At 42.2% G+C, this 22,114-nt stretch overlaps 1 protein-coding gene across 1 annotated transcript in view; it reads right to left on the bottom strand.

Moving 5' to 3' along the window:
• The window catches only part of FAM20C (FAM20C golgi associated secretory pathway kinase), a 59,303-nt gene that overhangs the window by 22,337 nt on the left and 14,852 nt on the right, over positions 1-22,114 (bottom strand). The gene's annotated exons all lie outside the window — the stretch shown is intronic.

Here is a 22,114-nt window from a genome sequence, read left to right on the forward strand (position 1 = left end):
CAAAAGAGTTCCCAGTCTCAAAGTTAACATAGTTAATGCTGTAGCCACAGCAAAGAGAAAAAAGCCTCACAGCAATTAAATAAGCAGGAGGCCTCATTAATGAGGTACTACGATGATGGTTTGTACCTTTCTGTAAGTTATATTAATTAAGAAACTGTAGCACTATCAGTATTTTCTGCCCCTCTATGGCTAGCATTCCTTTTGCACTCTTAAACAAGTGGCATGAGCATTTTCGCCATGCCAAGCCCATGATACCTGTCATCTTTCCTCTTGATGTATCCCTTTGAGGCTCTGTAGTACATCGCCTGCTAGCCATAAATTGCAAACACATGAAAAATTATACATCTGAAAAGCCTATTTTTGAAAAACAGGCAATGCAAACAGAGTTCCCAGGTACCTTCAGCCTTTCCTCAGGAAAAAGACTGCATTAATATTTTCTACAGAGGTTTTTCAATATATAATACTTGTAGAGCTTGGAGAGTGCAAGAGGAAAAATATGTGTAAAATTAGAAGTCTGAAGCATTTCTTCAGCCCTGAGAACGTTATTTAATATGTCTGGGGTCATTAAGGGCAGGGATTTAACGGAACAATAACATTAAACATATTAGAAGCATAGCAGAGCTCAAATTTCTTTCAGCTTGCTGGATTTTTTCTTTCCCTGAACATGATATATGTGCCACTGAAATTTCAGAGTTCACAATACGTTCCAGTTCAAAATAGGTTGGAAAAAGTAATTACTGTGAATCTGATACGTAACTTCTTCCTTTTTATTCATAAGTTTCCTTGCCATCATTACGAGAACCATGAACGCAAGAAAGCTTGTCCTCAGAATCTCTCAAGAAGCAGGAAAATATTAGCCCCGTTTTTCAGCAAAAGAGCTATTAAGGATTCAGCTCTGCCCTAAGCGAAGCGCTCTAGCCTCATTAAGCACATGCTTAACTTTGGGCACACATATAGCCAGTGAACTATGTGTGTCCTTGACAGTCAAGCATAGACTTAATACTTCCTTGGAGCTCTTTTGTGCTCAGCACTTTGCAAGAACAAGCCAGTGATAAGTACCAGATCCCTGCAGCAGCTCTAGCTGCTCACCCCATCCACTTCCAGAATCACAGTTGTTTTTTTCTTCCTCTTCTTCACCCATGACAGCAACTACTTCAGGGAAGAAAAGTGTCACTCTGCCAATAGTAACGGTCGGTTTGGCTATGGGCTTCACTAGATCCCAGCTGTCATGTCTCAGGTTGACTCTGAGGTCTGCAGGTCCTAGGTGTGCTCAAGACTCTTTGTACCTGAATATGTGCACCACAAAAAGCACTGCACCACCTCTGAACAAAAAAATACTTTTCTTACTTCTATTGTCAGGTTAACCAGAAATAAGACTCAAATCCTGGCTTTCAACGTGTCTTCTGCTCGACACACAGGGAAATAAAAATAGATCCAGTAAAGCTCAGGCAAACCTTATGACCTCTTGTGTTCCAGAAACACCATGTGAGCTGTACCAGGTACAGGAATGGGCTGAAGGGCCACAGGCAGTATATATGAGCAACACATTTTCCTCTCCAGCCCAAGTGGAAGAAGATGCTTGGACTGAATACCAACACAGTTACAAGCACCACAGTGTTTGCACTCTGTGTTTAGCCCATTTGGTACAGCTCCCTCTTCCAGTTTGTAGTTTTCTCCTCTCTCTTTCTCAGATGAAATGTTTGCAGTTCTTAAGATCATATAATAAGGATAAAACCTAATATAATCACACCATACAACGAGGCTGTCATTTTATCATAGCTTGGAAGAATAAATAAAAAGATGTTGAGGTTCCAGCTATGAAAATGAAAAATCCTTTAAAATGTCACTGTTTTCTGTCATGGGTGACTTATATGTCTGCATTTGTATAGAGGAGCTCCACTTTCCCAAGGACCCCAAAGGAGTAGCCATGCTAACCTACAGCATGCTCCCTCCTCCCTTCCTGCCTACCTATGCAGAAGTCAAACACTTTGGAATTTTTGTTTATAATTTACCATTCGAGAGCTACTAGATAATGATTTGCACTGGAGTTAACCAAATGGCCAAGATTTTGCAGATAAATAATTACTGTCAAAATCATTAATAGCACAGAGCCTACATGGGGTGTGTGTGTAGACCAATACATAAAAAAAAGCATGAAATTCTCATTTGTACAGTGAGCTGTTTTTATCAGCTATGGATCTCAAAGTCTGGATACTGTTCTCACATCCAGTACAAAATGAGAAACAGGGGATCAGAACAACAAAGCTTCTTGCGCGACTTCCTCCTACGAACCCCAGATCTTCTGAGGGCCAGCAGGCAGTTCAGCCCGAGCAACTACACATCAGTCCTCCACTATGGGCGCCACACACACAAGGATGTGCTGGTGCCCAGCCCTTCTGCTGGTCAGAGGGGAAGTTTCGCTTTTCAAGCTTGCTTTAATCCCAAACCCTGAGAATCTTCCATAATTATTCCAGTGAGGACAGCAGGCATTTGGTTACTGCATGATAATCACTCCCCAGGGCTGAGTGTTTCTAATTCCTAGGAGGTGTGATTTCCCAATAAAGCACACCCACCCCTGAACTCGCCTTACCGCTGCTATTAACATTCCTTAATGTGTGGCAAAGGGTGATGTGCCTCTCTGAGCTGGAAAGGAGGTGTAATTGCCTGTTTCAGACTACTTTGTGGTTACAAAAGAAACAGGAATTGCTTTGATATGGGGTGGTATTTCATTGCTCTAATAAAGTAAACTGTGTAACCTCCCTCTTCTTTTATTTATTTTATTTTTACTTGTGTTTCATTACTACTCCTGTCAGCAAACACAATCTCCATGAAGGGTGTCTAACTTATTCTTTGCCCAAAGCTGGTTCTGCAGTTCACAGGTAAACCTCCATTTTTTCATGTGTTTCCTCCCCAGCCAGAATTTTGCCTGAACAGGGAATACAGAACAACATTTGTTGCTCACCATTCCCCAGCTGGCACAGGCATGGGCATTGGCCCCATCCTGCTGCCAACACCAGTGGCTGGCAACACACCTCTGAAGCCAATTTCCCCTGACCAGTGTATCCCGTCTGGGTTACTTCCATCTGCATCATTGGGAGTGTGCTGACATCACCACTTTGCCCTTTTGAGCATTTCTCAGGTAGTTGCTTTCTGACCAGCAGCTGCCAAGGTGATTTACAAGTGCAAATACTCCAGGGTGCTCTTAAACCTCTCCAGCACTTGAGAATAGTGTTTCTCAGCCTCAGAGGATGCCATAACTTTTCAAGAAGAAAGAATCCATGGACCATCCTAGTATCAACCCAAACATCCTACTCCCTGGCTAAATTTGAATTAACTAACTGTATCTTTCTCATCCTTGGTTGCTCATTTAAGAATACAAAAGAATGTACTGGGTTGGGAGCCTTTTTTTGTAACCATTTCACAGATTAATCGTGCTGCTTTACCAAACTATAAAAAACTTTACTTTCCCTCTAAACTTCTCCTCTTCCAGGCTGGAAACCTCCAGTGCTAATCCGTGCTTTATTTTAAGGACACCACATGAGTCACAAATTACATTGGAAATTACACATCAGGGTCCTTTTAGCTTGCAAACGTCTGGATAAAGGGTGGGTTAACGCTCCACAGCCCACAGGGAGTCACTGTGTTACTCCAGGGGAAAATCAAGCCGCATTAGCATCTCTTCCCAATTCTGCATCTCCACGGAGAAGGAGGATTTTAACCTCCTGGCCTCCACATGGGCCCCACTGCTGGGAGCTGAAAGTGCAGTCTCCACCACTCTCCATAGAACATTATCTTTCTCCTCCTTTAATCCTAGTTATAGATACAGCATTTCAGGAAAAAAATAATACAGAAGGAGGTTTTGAGGAGCATCACTTAAAAAGACAGTAGACACAGGACTTCAAAAGGTCTCAATATTGGCCTAAACTGCTCCTCTTAAGTAAAAATAAGGACCTACTGAAATCTCTGAAAAATACCTGATATGAAAAAATTAACACCAGAAGGATATTAGGGGAACTGCTCCATGACATTACAAGGGAAGAAAGACTCTCACTGGCTTGGCCGCTCAGAGCAATTGCTGTTTTATATAAACATCTCCCATCAAGTGCAATGCGTTCAGTGAACTCCCACACTTAAGGTGCAGAGAAATGTTCACGCTTGGTGGATCACGAAAATGCATCCACTCAAACCTGGAGTGAAGATAAAGAAGGGTACACGCATGTGTGTGTGCGTACAGGCAGAGGGAAACACTTCGCTGGCCAGACCCAGCTGAGTTATTGTTCAGTGCGAATCTGGTGTGCTCCCATTCACAATAGTTAGAAATTAGTTTAAACTTAAAAGCCTACCTATGTTGAAGTTGCTTGGTAAGATAAGGGGAGATTAAAATATAGTATGTAAGGGTTGATAGCAAAAGCAGAGCTTAGAAGAAACAGCACAAGGAAAAAGAGTCAAGAATAGAGGACAGGAGAAGGGAAGAAAAATCTGCAAAAGATGTGCAGTAAAACCTTTAGTGAAATGACATTGTTGCCAACATTTTTTTTAGATGGAGCTGATTTATGACATGCAGCTGCTTTTATTTAACAGTGCATGTCTGGTTACCTCTCCTTGAATTTTTAGCTGCATTTAAATGTCTATAAAATATGAAGCTTATCTACTGTACAATGCAGTAAATATGTGTGTGCATAGCCCACGGGAGTTTTGTAGGAGACTGGTTTCAATGAGAGGCCTATGTTTTTCTTAAAGCCAAGGACGATTGTATTATATCTATATCCTACCTTTTAATATGAACTGTGAGGATAAGCATATGGAGGAGTAAAGCGGTTGCATGATTTAATCATTGGACTTCATCATCCCATTCCTTCAGCACTTACTGCTTTTCTCTGAGTCTAATCCAACTTTCCCTCTACTCAGTGCGAGGTCTCCCGCTGATTTCAAGGTGAACTGGATAAGGAAGGACAAAGCCAGTTCATAAACTGGGACCCAACCTGCCTGTACTCAAATTTAAAGGCCAGCCAAGCCACAGGAAAAGCCTCCTGTTGACTTCAGTGCAGGGTGGAGCAGATGCAGGCTAAAGTTGAGTAACTAAACATGCTGTCTGTGACAACAAACACCCTGTTCTTGTCCATGCCTGTATGTGCAGGACACAAGATAACAACCTCTGGTTTTAGTGTTTAGTTTAAGCATACCCAAGACACCTTCCACAGCTCCTGCTAATATCAAGGCGGATATTGCAGGATTAAGCAAGTGCAGGAGTGGAAGAGTCTTAAATTAATATTGGAATTTCAACTCTGCCCAAAGCACACTGTGTGTCTGACACTTTCAGGGCTGAGATCTTGGATAAAAAGAATACGCAAGCCACCTTCTTGTGTTTCATCAGGTCTCTCGAGTTTCCTTCTTAGCAGTCTCCATCCGGCTGCTATTACTAAATGCCTGAGTAAATTCCAATAAAGTTGAGTGAAGATCTTCATTTTATCACAAATATTGGCAAGAATGAAACCTGCATTATCTTTTTTTTCCTGTGCACTGTTTTCCATGCAGCTCACGGGCAATGACTGTTTTGACATAAATGCTCCACAGCAATATGAATGTCAAGAAAGTATTATGGGATTACTGACAGACAGTCTACGTTCTGACTGAATTGGTTTATTGGTTGAAACAGGTAGAAGAGGAAGACAAAGGAAACAAAATAAAGTGGGTTCATTGCTCACCTACAGGAATACCTGCAAAATGACCTGAAACTGTAAAGCAGGATTAAATTTGCCATTCCATTTTCTACAAATGTATAGATCTTTAAAGATATTACCTTCCTTCTCTGATTTTCCAGCACTGCATACACTGGTGCCACACTATCACATCAATCATATTCTTTAAACTAGAGATATCACCTACATAACTACTGTGCAGTCTGAAAGTGAGACACGGACTGCCCCTCAGGCATTGCCATCTCCTGCTCCCACCACCCTGCTCTGGGCCACCTCTGCCAACAGGGAGCAGAAGACAGAGCAGTGCAAACATTGAAAACAAAACTATACCTTCTGTAAAGGCCTAAGAAAATTAACCACTCAATTGTTCTTAATCTTTTACACCCAGAGGAGAAAATAAGAGGAAAAGAGAACATACCACACCTCAGAAATATTAGTCTCCCAGCTCAGTGCTATTGGAAGTCTCTGGAGAAACCTATACAGACTAGACCAGGCTAAAGCAGTCTGAGGCAGGGTAGCAGAACATGCTTTCCAAAAGCTCTGCACTAGTACAGGTTGCTTCACAGCTTGCTGGAGTGATGGAGCGAGTCAGTCCCTAAGAAAGTACATCCAGTACAACATTCATCCCCACTAAAAACCCAGTTCATCCCCAGTAAAGACTCTTCATCGGACACCATCTGTGAAGTCAAGCCTTTCAGGACATACTTCTAGATACCACTTTTCCTCCCCCAACATACAGTAAGTCTACAGTACTACCTCCTAAATCTGATTGCCTTTGTAAGAGGCCAGTAAGCACTGCAGACAAACAGCAGATCTACTTTTGATATGACCTTAATAGTTAAATCCTGCCATTAGGTACACGCACATAGCTCCTGGGGACATAGCAAGACTTCCCTTGCATCTTGCAGTGCTGGTTTTGCTAATGATTAATATTCAGTTCTGCAAGTTTAATGAAGACATTGTTTCCACTTATCTACAGGTCAGATGGCAATTGCAAAACAACTTACTTGTTAGACGGCTATGGATCCCCTGCTGATACATCTGATTATTTATGCACAATGCGCATTTTTAAATAGATGACCATGTTAAATTAGATGCTTCTGCCTTATTATTTCGTGAGTTTTAATGGTTTTCTATTCCTTTTTTATTAGAAAAAAGGAATAGTCACTCATGCTAATGATGTGCTGTAGCTATGTTTTACATCTTCAACTTTAAAGTTACTGGAATGCCTTTCCAAAGGCATATCAAAGAGCAACTGCCTGAAATTGTTGATTTTTATCATGAAAATAAAGATGAGAGAGCAGACTGAGGCTTTTTTTCAGAGACAGTGAGAATTTTTGGCTTTTTGAACTGTTCTGAGAGATCCAGCAAAAACTTTTCACACATGAGCCTCACGCTCAGCTGAATCCACTCCTGTACAAAGTCCCTTCGTACCAGTTACACTTAACTCCAACTCTGAAAACTAATCTCTTCCAAAACCACCGGGCAAACATGCACTCTACGTGGGTACCACCTTTCAAGGTTGGGAGAATCTAACCTGGGTTGCCAAAGAGCAGACATGGTCCACTTCCAAACCAGAGCTGGTGGCTGCAAGTTGGCAAAACCCATTTGAGTGCTCTGTGTGCATCTTGGAGGGAAGAAGGAAAGGCACAAAGACACATAAAGCTGCTTTGTGGGTGTTTAAAGTCTGTCTCTGAGCTGCAACTCCTTGATTTGCAATTAGACAGGCAGCCCCATGCCATTAGATTTTCAGCTTCTCCTCCAGGGACAATGAGCATGGGGCCATTAAGGTTTGAAATGAGACCCAGCAAGAAAGGTCTGTGAACTGCAGGAGAATTTTCTTGGTTCTTTATAAAAGCAACTACAACTGTAACATTATTTAACTAAAAATAACCAAGTCAGTTCTAGCTCAAAATGTGATCAGCCCATAAATAGTTAGATAAACTCCTTCCAGGCACATCATGTACTTCATTTCCATTTGCAACATGTACTAAAGCTCTGCTTATGCATAAGTAATGCATATGAAATGGTACATGGCAAATTCTCCATCTTAAACATACAGAACATTCTTACCTTCCTGAGCGAAGGGGCACGACTTTGTTTTTATACACTGGATGATCTTTGCTATCTGAACACTGCGGGAGCGACCACTATTTTTGCAGAGGAGATTTTTTAATATCTGAATTGAAGATTTCAAATAGCAACATGTGCTCACATACAAAAGCAAGGAATTTATGGGGACCTTTTATTTCCAAAACTGCTCAAATGAAGTTTCATTTTCACTACAGTTATTGACTGGGCATGTTTGGGGTGGCAGGAGAGGCTCCAGTGTTCATCATTTCTCTTCACCTTATTTTGCACCAAGTCCTAACCCTGGGTCACAAATTCAGAGCCCACTTTGATGCATCACAGTTTGAGTGCCACGATGTTAAGTTAATCAACAGCCTCATTCTACACTCTAATTACCGAAAACAATTTAATGGTCTGAGGTATGCTTTGCAGGGTTAGGTTTTAACTGATGCTGCTTCTGTCACTGTTCATCTCATGAATATTCTCTTTACCTGCTGTGTCTGTGTGTGCCTGAAAGAAGTGTGGCATTTTTAACGGCATAATTTCCTGGGATGAACTGAAAAGCAGCACAGCATGGACTGCATTATTTATATGCTGAGCCCTACAAATGGCAAGGAAAAAACTGTAGATTTCCTGGAAATTATACTGAAGCCTTGTGCACAGTAGACTGAATGTCACTGAAAGAATTTAATTACTACTTCAAAAGTATCTTCATTTTGCTAGATTTGTAACAAAAAAAGAGTGTCTAGACACATTTTAATTCAAAGACAAAAGACTCCTCACCCACCCAAAAATATCCCATGCCTATAAATCTAGAAACATGCCCTGCTGTTGCTGCTCATCAGTAGAAAATTCTTAGCATTTTTACAGCATGAAATAAATTGTAGATTGAGCCAATTGAGAATACTAATGACAGAAGCCATAAAATATTTTGTAACATCAATTATGACTAAAGGAAAAGGACTTGAACCACAGATCAGCAGAATATTTTGCAGCCGTGCTTCATTTAAGACTATGATTCCTGAACATGATTTGCGAGTTGATTTGCCAAGAAGGATGTTCAGGAATATGTAACTGGCAGCAATGCAATTGTGGTGCTCCTACAATTCAGCTGTAGCTGCAGAATTAGTTTAGATGGGAGGATGCAGGTCCATTGAACGTATCTGACAAATCTCCAGATTCCAGCTGGGTTTTCCAAATCATATTGGAATCATTAATAAATAACCTGATCTAACTTAAAGCTTTAAAATAGTATGTTTGGTTCATTCCAGACCTAAAAAGTGATCTGATAACTAACAAAATGCTCTTTTTAAAGCTTAGATTTGTTTTTACATGTTCCTTTATTGTTATGCTCAGACTGCCTCCTTGACCATGCCCAATAGTCAGATTCCAGGGAAATTACTATTTTTGCCTTCTGACATGCAGGATTTATCAGAGGAGGCCACTATTTTCTACTTTACACACTATCATATGTGGTAAAATTAATTTCAAGTCATCATTGTAATTTCACTGTCTTGTTTTTAAAATCTTGCTTGTAAGGGTCGTTCCATCCCGACAGCTGTGCCATTTTGAAATGAGAGATGATAACCAGAGGAATAAATTGAAAGCAGGAATGTGACAAGGAGAAAAACTATAGGGAGAAAAGCAAAAGCCAGGCTTCCCTTCCCTCTTCTCCATCATGTGAAATTACCTCCTTACCCCCCAAACAAACAAATCAGTAGATTCTGAAACAACATATTTGAAAGACCCTCTTTTCATCCTGCTGCAAAATACATTTCCAATAGCTATACACCACAGGAAAACAATTTCCCACCCAGACACTGCTCGTATTCTTCACATTAGACTTGCTGCAACTCCACACTCAGGAGGCAATATGTGGTCACAAGGTGGTTAAATTGAATCTCTCCTCAACAGAGAGGAGTTATCCTTGTTCAGCCTACAATGTTCCAGCCAAATAATGCTTTGCTAATGATGTCTGCAGTTAGATGACAAATCAGGCTATTTAAATGGCTTCAGCACATACATCCTTTACAGGCAGGGTATCCAGGTAACCATTGTAGCACGGCTTCAAGGTGGGAGGGAGAATGCAGTAGCTAATTTCTTCAGCTAGGTGGAAAATTAATCCTGAAGAGATAGATCTGGTTTGTTACGGTCAATTTGAAGAAAAAATAAAAGTTAAAAATAATTATTTTAAAATGTATTTTTAAATGTGTAGTTATGCAAGAAAGGACAAAATAATTGCCCTTCAAAGATACAATAATGGCTAGGTTTATTTCTATAAACAATTAAAAATCTTTTAAAGCCCTCAATAGGAAGCTTTTATGTACTTTAATCCATGTCAATATCAACATGCTTCAAATCACAGGCAAAATATCAGTGCAGAATTTCAGATTCTGCAACCAATCACCTTTTTGCAGGTTTAATTCTCATTAAAATACAAAATACTAGTTCGTCTTTCATTTTTTTCTCTAAAGGCAGCTCAATAATAATTTTAATGCTTGGATAAGAAAATGTTATTGCTGAGCAGTATTAGATGCTATTATGGCTCCACTTGAGAGATGCTTGCTCACGTCCTTGAGAGCCTTTGCAAAGGTTTAGCTATATCGGTGATGCTGGTTGGAGTGGAGATGGGGGATATGATGCCTTTTTCGTGCCCTGGCCTGGGATGAGGCTTGTTCAGGGTTTCAGAAAGGGTTTCTCTAGCAAGAAGCCAAGTGGAGAGGCGGGATATGGGCCCCCACCTCTATTATGGTCTCCAGTTTGAGGGCCCTGAATATCTCCCCTTTTGTGATTCCTCCCTCGGGCATCCCAAATATTTTAGGTGAGGGAAAGGGGATTCCTCCAGCTAATTCAGAAACAGAAATGGTAAAGTGAAACAAGAAACTCAAGAGAGTCCTTCCACAGCACCTGCAGAGACATGATAGCCCCAAAGCCCTGAAGATTGACATGACCCTCCTTAGAGTCCACAAAAGAGGTGAACGAGCAGGAAAAGGGCTTCTGCTATGCATGCAAACCTGCCCAGGGTAGGGGACATGCTGCTCTCCTCCACCCTTCATGCCAGGGAGATGCCTGGCTCTGGCTCCATATCAGTCCAAGGTGCAGCCACATTATTTGACTGCATACAGAACAGATAGATGAGACAGGGAAGGGATCATTACAACCTGCACTGTCCCTGGGATATACGGATATACGCTTTCTTGATCCATGCCAGCTGTAAAGGCATTTGCCATTTACCAAGGCAATAGAAATAGTCACACTCTGGTGGTGTTTCTCCTGTGATGCAGATCATTTTTAAGTATTCACCAGAGCCATTAAACAGGAAAATACAAACAAGTTCTGATATCCTTTTCCTTGAAAACTATTTTGGAAAATATGACTCATTTACTTCTCTTCTAAACAGAAGTAATATTTTCCAGCACTCCCTGAGGATGTGTTTAAGCAGAAGCTAAGCCAGATGTAGAAATGTCTGCAGAGGTTTCAGTTTCTTTCATAAAAAAAGAGGTGACAAAAAGGAAAAGAAAAGAAAACTGTAAAGCAACAGTCAAGGTATTATTGGGTTTTAAAGCACTGTTGGCCTTTTTATTACCCTTAAAATCAAATCAGATCACAGAGAAAACATAGCATATGACCAGCTAGAGAAGGTCACATTGCAAAAGAATGCAGGTGGTCTCATTTTTTAACAGCCAACATAGTAGAAACACAAATCTCCTAGCCACCGAAGAGCCTCTCCTGGTTTGGCAGTTGCCATGTATAATATCTGATGAACTCCAAAGTCTCACTGCTTAAGGATAAAATCCCAGCAGGCAGGGGCTGAAGGAACAGCTACACAGTCAGAGGGAAAAAATCTTGTATTATTACAGCAGCCACTTATTTTATTCACCAGAATTAAAACCTCTTCACAGATAAAAGTGTGGATTTTTTTTTTCATTCCACAAAGCAATTTTAGATTTCTATAGAATCATTCACAAAACAATTAAAATCCTGCTCCTGTTGATGGATTTGTATTCCTTGCTTGAAGTTATGTCAGGCATTGAAATTCAGGGTTGTTCAATGTAATTCTTTGGGGCTTTGGAGTCATTGCTGGCTGTCAGAAAATACCTGCTGTAAGTTCACAGATATTAAATGTGTCTGGTAACACCAAAATAGTTTCAAAGCCTGTAGCTATTAAAATCTAGAAGATGTTCCAATAAAGAATCGGTGCAATATCAGGCAATTCAATACACTGCAATTTCACTCTTTTAGTGAGGGAATTTTTAGGGGAAGGGAGAGAAGAGAGAATCCAATAATCTAATAACAGTACCGTTGTTAGATAAGAGGGACCAGGGAGCTTTTCCAAACTGTCCTACTGCGTCAAGAGTGACAGACTTACATTGCCAGGGGAAAAAAATGAAACAACAAAAAGGCAACAAACTCCTTCACAAACAAGCAAGTAAACAACCCAAAACCTACACAAAAATGATTCATAGCCCTCATCCATTTAAAGGTCCGTGTTATTTAAACCAGAAAGTGAGCCTCCAATGCCAGTGTTTGTTTTGGCTTCATTTTATATAACAAAGGAAATTGTTGTTAAAAATGTAATTCAGATGTCAGCAATGCGAGGCTGTTCCCAATTGCAGCGATGCGAAATGGCAGGATTAGTATTGCTGTGGCTGAAACTGAACGGGAGAGATGAACCCTGATACACAACTCTGAATAAAAGGAACAAGCCATGCCAAACATAATGGGGTTTAGGCACTTCCCGCAATATAGGTACCATTATGATCCCTGAGAAGGTCATTCTCTTGCCAAAGGATACAGTACATAATAGGAAAAGCATAGGGTCAACAATATTGGACACAAAACCTTGCCAAAACATTAGCAAAACACTTATCAATGATTATGACTATTGGCTTATCAGCACCACTGATGTCTTATCAAGATTGGCATCCTCCCAAGAATCTGGTATTTGTGGATAAAGAGGAAATTTCTTTCTAAGGCCACATTTAGCTTACAGAATTGCTGCATTGTTGCTCCTTGAAAGGCAAATGCAGACAAAGTAAGTTAAATAAAGCTATAATCACTCTGCTGCCTGACAGATGAGATTATTAGAGGCCACCAGGCAGAACTGGCAGAAGATACGGGCTGGCTCAAACTGATCCGAGCAAAATAAAGTCTTCAAGGACACTGGCAAAGCCCAACTGAAGTCAGCAAGGGAAGAATTTGTCCCTTCTGCTGCTGTTGGGGGTGCAGCTCAGCACTTTAGCGTGGCTAAAACAGAGAGGCAAGAGTGGTTTTCTGCTTTAACTTTGAGCTTTCATAGCACGACAAGCCTACAAGGAGGTGTGTGACCATCCACACACTCAGCCAGCGTTATGTTACAGATGGATCCCATATCCTTCACAGCATCATATCCTACACAGCAGGGAACAAGGGGAGGGTGAAAGGCAACAACTGATTTTGTTTCCACGTTTCCCTTCCTCTAAACTCAGAGTAACAGATAAATAGTCTCACTCCCACAAATCATGTTCGAACTGCGGCTGTCAGGAAATGAAGGCGGTTGAAGGGGGTCTATAAAAGGTTGTTCATTAATTCTGTCTTCTTTATGAGCTTCTTCAGTCCTGAAGACAGATGGGTTTGGAGGTGCAGCAGAACAGAGGACTTGCGTTCAAAGAAATTACGAGACCCAGGCCTGCAAGGAATTCCTCCCCCATCCCTTCAGATTATGGGGTTAATTAATAACAGTTAATTAATGATGTGTCAATCATCATGAAAAGTATGCCTGTGTGAGAAAAGCTGCCCCTCAGGCCAAGAAGCATTAAGGCCTTCTCTGGAGTTCTGTTTTAAAGAAAGCTCTTGTGACAATTTCTGTGAAGCCTTTTTTAATCCTTTTATCTCAGGATTCACTTTTGGCAAGAGCCAGGCTCTCACAGAAAACCACCTAGCAGAGGTAGTAAAAAAAGAATTGCTGTGCTGTTGCCTTCAAGGTGAGTCTCTGGAGGACACAGGAAAGTGCTGGGAGCAGGCTGTCCCGAATGGAATGAGGAGCTTGAGCTGAAAGCAGCTCAGAAACTACCTTGTCCTCAGCGATGGAGTAGCAGCAAGCAGAGGGAAAATGTGGGGGTACCATCTCTGCTGTGAAACACCCCATGCCCAAACCAGACATCCCATCGCTGTGCCCAGTCTTTCCATGATAACTTCAGGAGGGACAGGCATTTGGACACAAGCACCGAGGAGCTCTGCTCTCACTCCCCTCTGTCAGATGAACATCCCAGGCTCTTGGCAGCCAGGACATTCATGCCCATCTGCTTGCATGGCACGGTGCCTGCTCACAAGTTGTCAGACAATTTCACGGGTGTCAGAAGAGCCTGGACTTGAAGACGTGGCCTGGATATGCTGCAAAACCCATCTCTTCTACATGGCCTTGCCAACTGCTAACAGAGCAGGACCTGGCTATACCTCATGCCCCCTGGAGCCATGGACTTGCTCCAACTGGCACTGCCCTGTGGTACCGCAGCACCAAAGAGGAGGCTTCACTGCTGCTTCAGGTGAAGCATTAGTGCCCTGAGTGCTACAGAAGCTCATAAAAAGCAGCTTCTGTACCTAAATATCCAGTGCACACCAAGATAGCTTCAAGGTACTGTGATACAATCAGCAGCACAAAAGCCTGACTCCAAAGCAAAGGCATGAGAGGATCAGAAACCCTGCGGCTCCCCGTGGGCAGTGACAAGTAGGTCAGGCAAAGCAAAAAAGGGCATGTTTTGGGCTAAATTCCCAGTTACCCAGCTCTTGTACCTGGCGTCAGGAGGCTGCAGAAAAAGATGGTTTCAACTTGGAGCTGGCTCTGGAAATAGGAAAATCAAGCAGGCAATGGTGACCCTAGGCTGTCCCCCTCTTTGTGTACCCTGTTTTGCTGGTGTCAGAGCCCTGAGATGTCAAGTTGGCTGCTACTGTGAATGAGGGGAGACCTGGAGGCTTGTGGTGGCACTGGGTCCATGCTGAAGGGGACAGATGCCATCCCCGCTTTGCACAGGGCTGGCACAAACCCTCCTTACTGCACCCTGTCCTTCTGCTGGCAGCCATCCCCAGCCCCACATTTCGATCTTATGGAGAAAAGCAGGATTATGCTTTAAGTCGTCTCTGCCATCTTCAGCCCCAGGAGGCAGAGCTGGTGATCCAATCACAGCATCGCTGTCCCCTCCTCCTGGCTGAGGCTCACTCAGGGCCTTGACACAAAACCTGGGCTTGCAACATGACAGGCTGAAAAACCTCTGGGGTTTATGCCCCAGGAATCAGATTTTCTGCTTAATAAACCCCTAAAGAATCAGATGCAAAAGAGGTTGGCTTGAAAATTTTGGCTGGATTATCATATTGTGGTGATTCAAACAGGCACAAAAGAGAAGGAAATGCAAATACGCTGGGTCAAAATCTTCCGTTTCAAGAGGTAGAATCAAAATACAAGCCAGTCGTACTGAAAACCAAAGGAAATACACCAGTCATTGCTAGGTTTCCCCCTAAATCTACAGATTAATTTAATAGCTTCATTTATTTTGCTGCTTCATGCCAGCTAATCAAAGTAGTTTAAAATCCATATACAGACTGTGTGTATCTGAAGTCTGCATGCAATATTTCTGCTGTTACAGGTCTCCATGCACAGCCATGGCGTTACTTACTCTCTGGCCAGTTGACCACCCCTACATGAAGAACTTGGACCCCCAGTCAGCAGGGTTTACAAAAGGAGCTTGAAGTGCTAACAGGATCAGTTGGATTCTACTGCTGAGAACAGTATCTGGCTTACGTGCTGGCTTGGGGTGTTTTATTATCCACAGTGCATAATCCAGCACTTTAAACTGCTTCTATTTACAACAGTTTTGCTGTGTCCCCCCCCCTACTCTCCAGCTCCCACACATTTGCAGATGCTATTTACTCTGGGTTTCTGCTACTTCTTCACATGCAAATGAGTCTTCCAGGCTTTCTCACTTGTATTTACCCACATGCAGGAGGGTGGAAAAATGTTAACAAGAAAGGTACTAACACCATTGAGCCAGACACTGTAAATGAAGAAATAAAAAGCCAGAGATATCCAGTGTGTCCGACAGCTGTATTATTAACAGGTATTATGTCTATTTCAAACACGCATTTTTGTTTGTTTACAGGAGTGAGTCACCAATAGCACTGTGCCAAGGGCATAATTTGGACGCGCTCTGTGTGCCCTCTTAAGCCTCTCAGCTTTGTCAAAACCTTCCTGTCTCAACCTGCAAGATGCTCTTACTTCGGTTGTGAGCTTCTCCCAAATGCCACCCTGCTTTCACGTCATCCCTGACCATGGGACTGTGTCGCCTGAACCAGTGACCTCCAGCAGAGCTGGACGTGGGTCCTAGCTATTTCATCAGATCCATTTCACTGCTGCTTATCTCCTGCCCTTTCCGACTGCCAGCTGCCCTAACTCAAGAAACCTGTAGAAATGTTGAGAGCTTTAATAAGCTCTTGTAACAACAGCAAACAAACTTCAAACAAATCTCAGAGCAAGTGGCCAAATCCCCATCTGCCTCCTCCAAAGCGGTGAGGATCCCCAGAGCTATCACTGTGTCGGATAAGACCAGGAGCAGAGAGGGAGCAATTTAGCTCCATAAAACATCTAAAAATAACTGTTTCCAAGGGGGAATATGAGCACAGCACAATTCGTCTCCAGGATAAAGCCATACGTGCTGCTCCAGAGAGAAAACAGCTTCAGCCTCTGGTTTACGCCACGAGTCTTGCACAAATCATTTTCCCTCCCTGAATTTCAGTCTCTTGAGCCTAGTTTAAGGATTATAAATTGTAGAGAAATGGAGGCAAATTGCCATGAAATATTTCAGGGTAGTGTTGTCTGCATATCCCACTGAAAACATTTTGGGCATATTTTTTTGGTTCAATTTACTAAGGACATCTAAACCTCACTGCTACACCGAGTCCCCCACGTACCAAGCCCTGTTACTTAGCAGTGAATTACAGGTTATGCATTTCAGGCCAGCTCTTCCCTTGATAACATTTGCTGCTTTTCTGCCCCTCCAGTGCAGGGTAAAATGTGTGAAATAAGAAACTGAGGAACTGAAAGTGGGTCTCTGAGTAAAAGATAGAGCCACAGGACTGCATTTCTTGGTACGCAGACAATTAAAATGAAGAAGTAGCTTGATTAAAATCAGACACTGAAGATGCTTCTTTCCTAACACATTGTGGTAACATGTAAAAAAACCTGTTAGCTGCTGCAATAACCAGCTTAAAGAAAAAAGAATAAGCACCAGCATGTCTTTGTTCCTAAAGACTAATTAGCAAGGGTCTATAAGCACTTAGATAAAAGGCAGCTCATCAAGCAGACACACTTCACTACTGTAAAATACGACTGTCCACTCAGCTCTCCCTTAAAATGGTGACAAGGGGCAGGTACAGTCAGTATCTGTGACCACTTGTGTCTGTGTAAGACAAGAACAAAAGCAGATATTGAGCATTGCGTTATCATCTGCTGGAGAAACCCCAAATCAGTTGAAAACAAATGCAAGGCTTGAATTATTTTTGCAAAAGGCCCATTCACAGAGACCATGGGGCTGACATTTCTGTAAGCTGCAGAGTGAAGTCTTCTCCTGTCAGGAGCTGAAGATGCCATGGGGGAGTCAGGGGAGAAGGACTTTGGGGAGAATTCACCAGCAGTGATGGATGGCAGCTTCCCAGTGACAGGAAGTGGGATGGTGCTAAACCCCATGGACACGGTGATATCCAGCAAAACAGCCCAGGTTTGCCGAAGGAAAGTGTGCTCCCTCCCACTTCTGGGACTCATTTTGTTCTATCCTGGCTCCAAGCAGCTCCTGTGCAGCTCCAGGGATAATCCAGGCCTGAGATTGCACAACCGAGCTGGTGTTGAGGGAAAGAGGTTTGTTTTGCCCGTCCTGGCTGCTAGCATGATGAAACACTGCTACTACAGATCCCTACAAATCCTAATCTGAATAGACAACCTTTGAGCTACCTGGACTTTGCAGACTTTGACTCTCAGGTCATTTCATAAACACGCTCTCAGAATCTGAGAACAAATCGCTCCTGGGCTGGGTGGGATTGATCAGTATTTTAGGCAGCAGTTGCTGAGCTGTGGCAAAGGAAAACGCAGTGCACAGTGAGACAGACTGGATTTCATTGCTGTCCAGAGCCATCAGTCAGCCTCAATCCTGATCCAGCTCTCCTTGAAGTCACTGCAAATTTTCCAATCTGCATAAATGAGATTTGGACCAGAGGCGCTGCTGACTCTTAAAACACAATTGGCATTGAAATACTGAAGAAGTCTGATGTGATGAACAGGATTAGCTGCAAGAGAAACACAGTTCATGCATAATATACCAAAAATTAAAGAGCTAAAATACTACATGGCAACCTCTACTGTCCTTATTTAGGAGCACATTCAGGTCTCATGTACTTGAAATATCAAGTGATATAATTCATCCAGTTTACTCCAGACTGATTCCTGATGTAAGTACAATCAAATCTGCCTGTCAGTCTCACTCAGATAAACATTTCAGCAGGGATTTGGTAGGTAAGGATTTGAATGCCCTTAAAAAGCCCAAATTCTCAGGGGTAAGGTCCACAGAATATCTGATTACTGATTATTACTTCCAGCAGCAAAAACCCACAATCTCTTCTTCATGAGGTAATGAGACAGCACTCCTTGCAATTTTAAAATACACCTATATAAACTGAATGCTGGGATTAGCAGCTTTAACCTTTCCTACCAGTTTATTCATAGAATCATAGAATAGTTGAGGTTGGAAAGGACCTTAAGATCATCCAGTTCCAACCCCCTGCCATGGGCAGGGATGCCTCACCCTAGACCATGTCACCCAAGGCTCTGTCCAACCTGGCCTTGAACACTGCCAGGGATGGAGCATTCATCACTTCTTTGGGCAATCTGTTCCAGTGCCTCATCACCTTCACAGTAAAGAACTTCTTCCTTACATCCAATCTAAACTTCCCCTGTTTAAGTTTGAACCCGTTACCCCTTGTCCTATCACTACAGTCCCTAATGAAGAGTCCCTCTCCAGCATCCTTGTAGGCCTCCTTCAGATACTGGAATGCTGCTATGAGGTCTCAACATTAGGTCTCCAGTAACACACCTTGAGCATTACCAGCATTCTCCAGTGACTGGTACAGTAACATGGCTTAAGCCAAGTGACAAAACATAGCGGCTGGGTTTGTACTTTGACCACCCACTACTCAGTAAGGTCTTGCATGGCACATTCCAGCTTGCTGAAGTGTTAATCCTGAAAGGCTTCTAGCGTAGCAGCTACTGGATGCATATCACTTCTCTAGCTGCTCAGAGAAAACATTGCAATTTGATTTAATTGCTATGTTGACTTATAACAGTGTGTTTATACTGGATGCCTGCCAGCTGAAATGCAACAGGTTTAAAAAAACGTATTTCCTCAAAACAGCATGATATGCAATGTAATAAGGAAAGCAATCTTCCAGTGGCCCTGATTCTGAAGTTCATTTCAACTCCTCTGATTTGGAAGCTTTGGTGCCAATTCGGAAGAATTACATCAACCTAATTGATATGATAATCAGGCCTGGAGGCTGCATTTCACAGGTACAACACTCACACTGCAGCTTTGGAAAGGGAATATAACTGTAGGAAATGAAAGCGATTAACAGTTGTTCGTATTACAGGGATTGTTTGGCCTATTTAATGTCCCAATCAAAAAATGCATTATTTGTTGAGCAATCCTAAAAGGAAATCAAAGAGAAACTCAAAGAACGTTACTAATCCTTTGTCGCTATAAGTACGACATTTAAAAGCCAATAAAGAGCTGTGCTTTGCCAATGAAAACAAAAATATTATCTTCCCCATGACTTTGACTGCTAGATTTCAACCAGCTAACAGCATCTTTGCCTTCAGCCAACAGATATGCTATAGGAATGTTACAGAAGCTGAAAGGTGAGTGTGCTTGGTTTACCTCTGTAAAGCACTACCTTTCCACTAGACCATGACTACCAGCTTATTTTGTGGCTGGCACTGGGGTTTCATGGGATGATCAGCTGTGATTCAAGAAGGCTAGATTTCATGACCCCAAAAGTCTCTTCTGTCCTGATACCACTCTGCTGCTAATTAAGACCACAAACTTCAGCTACTGAAAGAAACAGCCATGTGGCTTTTAGCAATCCTGCAGTGTGACTTGTAAAAGCAGAAGAAAAGAAAAGCGATGTTAAAAATACCAAGCAAAATCTAAAGCTGGAACAGAACTGGCTTTTACCTGTTTCAGTCCAAAGTGAGTTCACTGGATACAGTATTATTTCTTTGAATTGAACAAATAAACCTCAAAGATTTTATAATGAATACCCTTTCTACACATTTCTACAAGGCAGTCTATAAAACTGGGAGTGAGAGATGTCATTCTTAAACACAGACCACAGGACACATTTCTCACAACCCCAATAGCAAGGTATCATTTTCTATTCGATTCTATTTGGCTTTTCCATAAGGAACTGTAAAAACCTCTCTCGAAATCCTGGCACCAGCATGTACAATAGGAATTCTAACACTGACTCTGCTGGAACAGAGTCTGTCCCTTCAAGAATAAAGCCCTGGGAGGAAAAAAACAGTGTGTTGGTTTTGTTGCTGAGCCAGCTGTTTAACTCCACCAGCTAGCAGAAACAAAGGGAAACCAAATAAAACTATAAAGCACGTGTTCCTCTTAGACAAATAAGCCAAAACCCTTTGGAATTTATGGCTCTACACTATCCCTACCTGATAAATCATATACAAAGCTGCAGCTGCAGATATCAGTGATCATGTAAATAAATTTTATTATGCTGTACAATATTAGTACAGTTAGACACACTAATCATGGGAGAAGGGGAGGTTGCTATTTTTTTCCTGTCCCATATGGTAATAATTTTGTATGATTGAACTGTTATGAGCTAAATAAAACTACACATTAACTGTAAGATACATTGCAAGTACATTAAATCTTCCCTGGAGTTTTAGTAAATACACGCTTTTTCTATGATGCATTTGGAATTAGCAAAGAAATCTACACTGGGCCATAGGCTTTATAAGTAGATTTGGCTTCCTCTGCAATAATTTTTGGGCAATTATTTCAGAAATGAAGATGCAGAGCCACGAATAAATAAAATAATTGTAGTTGATCAGGCTTTATTTACCACTATCACATTTCCCGGACTGCTAAGTATCCCTCCTCTCGTTTACTCCACTAGCCTGAATCAACGACCAGATGAAGAGTTGTCAGTTAATGTCAAACACTGAGCACAAAATGTGCCAAAGGCAGATTCTGGTTTCCCCATTTCCAGATCCTGCCTGGGCCTTTGTGGAGCTGGCTTACTTCCTGGATAAATTCAGTGTGGAATTGGGAGGCTGGGAAAGGGCAGACCAAGTAAGATGAGTTCTGCAGGGTTTCAAGCAATTTGCCAGGGAGTACATTTTGCTGTGACTGCCCTACAGAAGTCACTGCCAAAGGTATGGAAACCTGCCCTTCCACTAGCAGATGGCCAGCTGTATCAGGGAAGGGTTTTCATTGTCTCCCCTGTCTGACACAATCCTGTTCAAATTGGTATTAATTCAGTTTGGAAGATGCTGAGTACAGTTATCTACAGCAAAACCAGCTTTCCAGGTAGAGCAAATGAATCACAACCAAGCAGAGGCTGGCCTCATGTCTATGTATTATTCTACACGTACCTCACGCCATTCAGCTTTCAGAACTTCACATCCCACACAGGAGGGAATTTCCCAATTACCAGTTTTCCTTGGGATCAGGCCTGAAATCCTACTGATGCCCACAATATTTTCTAAAAACAACAGTGGCTCAGTTTAACATAGATGCAACTCATATTGCTCCCTCCAGCACTACGAGATAAACTGAGGCCCCACTTTTTATTTGCAGATGGACACTCAGTGCTATTTAATGGTTGCATTATCTGGGGTTCATGAAGAAGGGTGCTTGTACGATGAGGCTTATCATCTTGGGAGAAAAAAAAGTGTTATTTCTGCTGCTTTGAAAAGCCATGGAGCTGATAACACAATAACACATATGGAATACATAGGATATATCACATGGAGACATCCTAACTATCCCCTATCCAGCTTCCTTCAATGAGCTGACCTTAGAAGCAGCTGCCAGCATTGTATTTTATGGTCCTCAAGCTAAGCTAGGTAGAAAAAGATGCCCTTTACACTACCAGAGATGGCTGTCCCTGCTCTGTGAGCTCCTGATAGCCCCCTGTCCTGGGAAGGCACACCCAGCTTCATGAAGCCTGGATCAGAAGGATACCCTGCAGTAAAGAGGGAGCACCAGAAACAGCCTGGAAGGTATCTAGGGCCTGAAGAAGGTCCT

Source organism: Psittacula echo (assembly GCF_963264785.1).
Source record: "Psittacula echo genome assembly, chromosome: 5".
Lineage (NCBI taxonomy): Eukaryota > Metazoa > Chordata > Aves > Psittaciformes > Psittacidae > Psittacula > Psittacula echo.